At 54.0% G+C, this 2,419-nt stretch overlaps 1 protein-coding gene across 1 annotated transcript in view; it reads left to right on the forward strand.

Annotated features, from left to right (window-relative positions):
- The first annotated feature begins 1,141 nt into the window (after positions 1-1,141).
- The window catches only part of TRAPPC9 (trafficking protein particle complex 9), an 843,209-nt gene continuing 841,931 nt past the window's right edge, over positions 1,142-2,419 (forward strand). The window contains 1 exon segment of the mRNA XM_025214635.1: positions 1,142-1,216. The gene's annotated coding sequence lies outside the window, so the exon portion shown is untranslated.

Consider the following 2,419-nt stretch of genomic DNA (forward strand, 5'->3'; position numbering starts at 1 on the left):
GAGGTGTGTCAAGTCCAAAAAGTTTGAGAACCATTGTTCTAAGCTATGCACACAAACCTAGTATAGTGTATACAGGCACCCGCTGGGACTGACTAAATAACTTAAAAAATGTGGTCCAAATCTCTTTTAGGTCGGTGCGTAACTCATTCAACAGCAGCAAATTTGTTCAATTTAATACGGTAAGTTGTCACCACACGAGCCAATTGAAAAGACATTTTCTTCAGACCAACGCATAATGGAAAGAAATGAAGGAAGAAAAAATTTAGGCTGAATATCAACAGTAATTCCCTAACAGGGATTTTTATAAGACCACAGAAATCTTCTAAAGACGTTAAATGTAACCCCAGTGCTTTGGGTATTTGAGCCAGGCAATGGACCCTATGATATTAGCTACTGGGGTCGCTGATTTAAGCAGCCCTTGCTATTTGTACCTTTCTTTTAACTATTCTAGTCAAGCAGCCTCATTCCTTCCAACCCAAACCAGCTGCTTTATAACAAATCACCCTGCAGCTGACCTGTCTGCAAAGGATGAATTGCTTCTTATGAGTGGAGAAAGGTAGTTCTGTCTGGACCCAGGGCGGGGTGGCACCTTAAAGACTAACTTGCTCGAAGCTACTCAGAACAGACTTCGGTGAGCAGCATCCGACTGAGTAGGCCGTCACCTAGGAAAGCGAACGAGTCTCTCCGGTGCCACCCGACCCTGCCCACACAGTGACCCCCTTGCACGGCTCTGTCCCCGGTGCTTGAACCCCTGCACTCCAGCTCCTTACTCCCCAGGCACCCTCAGAAAATCCCAGCTCCTCCTTTTTTGGTTGGTTTTTGCACTACGGAAAAACAAGAGGCAGGTTTCCGTTGCGAAGACCTCAGAGAGACCAGGGCAGCGCCACCGCGGGCTCCCCACGTGCAACAGTCCGCGCCCTGGCCAGGCTGCAGGCACCTCCGGCAACTACCCGCCAATGGCACGATCCCTACTTTTGGCCCAGCTCCCGATGAGCCAATAGCCTTCCCCCAGACATCCTTCGGGTCCCAGCCAATCCGCTCCTCTGCCGCCTAGCGCCAGGCAACCAACCCGCGGCGTCCCCCTGCGCGTTCATTCAGGCAGGGGCGCGGCGGGCGGAAGCGGCTGGCGCATGCGCCGTGGCGGCCAGGTGGTGCCGCGCCGTTGCCGTCAGTTCCGCTCCTCCCCCGGCCGGAGCAGGAGGCGGGTCCGCGCGCTGTGAGTGCCCCTGTCTCGCCGCGGGGGAGGGGCGCGGCGCGGCAAGGGGCGGCCGTTGGGGACCGTTAGAGCGCGGCCGTTGGCTCGGGAAGGCGGCGCTGGGGGTCCCGCTCCCCTGCCGTGGGCATGGGGGGCTTCGTCCTCAGCCGCACACTGGGTAGTGGGGGGCTGTGGGAGCCCACCCAGCCAGGGACAGGTGCAGGGGCGCTCGCCTGTCTTCTGTGCCCAGATGGACTTGGGAGGAAAGGGGGGAGGGGCACCCTGGATGGATGTGGGAGAGGGGCCGTGCAGAAAAACCCTTGGGCAGACTCTGCTGGCTGTCCCTTTCCAGAGCCGCCTTCCTGGTCAGATAGGTTGCAAGCTTGGCTAGGGCCAGGAGGAAGTTGAGCACCTGGTGGGCCACAGATGAGAAGTGTGTAAATGAAAAGGTGTAGGGAGGTGGGACTGCATGACAGGGCCCTGGGCAAGGCGGGCCTGCGATCTGACTGGCTAAAGGTTGTCCTTATCTTGGGTCAAGTGCTGCTGGTGCAAATCGCGGCTCCATTGTTGGCCAGTGGGAATCTCTTCTCCGCTGTTCCCTTTCCAAGTGGTCTAAGGGTGAACCTGTAAAGGCCTTAAGTCCTGTTTGTGGGTCTTTGCTGTTAGTTTGGGAGATGCTCTGTACCTTGTGGGATTGGAGGCTTTGACCAAATTAAGACAAGACCAAACAATGTACAGTTATGCAAGAATAACTAGCTCAAGCGTGCTTGTGTTCTCCACTTCTTCCCACCTGGAAATGCTTAACGGTATCTCTAGGGCCTGGAGTCTAGGCCATCTCTAAGGCCCCTGCTACATGTTGTATGCATTATGCAATTAACGGGTGAATCGCACAATAAATTTAGACTGACCACACATGCAAAGTGACACCAGCCACCAGTGCACAATAATTACCACACGATTAGCTAATGCATTGCACAGTAAATTTTGACCAACCACACATGCAAAGTAATTATCACACTAGAGAGGTTCTCTAGTCTCTCCTCGTAGGGCTTGCTGCAAAGTGACCCCAGCCACCAGTGCACAATAATTACCACACGATTAGCTAATGCATTGCACAGTAAATTTTGACCAACCACACATGCAAAGTAATTATCACACTAGAGAGGTTCTCTAGTCTCTCCTCGTAGGGCTTGGCCTGCAAGCCCTTAACCAGAGAAGGGCGAC

This window comes from Alligator sinensis, unplaced genomic scaffold (genome assembly GCF_000455745.1).
Source record: "Alligator sinensis unplaced genomic scaffold, ASM45574v1 scaffold721_1, whole genome shotgun sequence".
NCBI classification, from domain to species: Eukaryota; Metazoa; Chordata; order Crocodylia; family Alligatoridae; genus Alligator; species Alligator sinensis.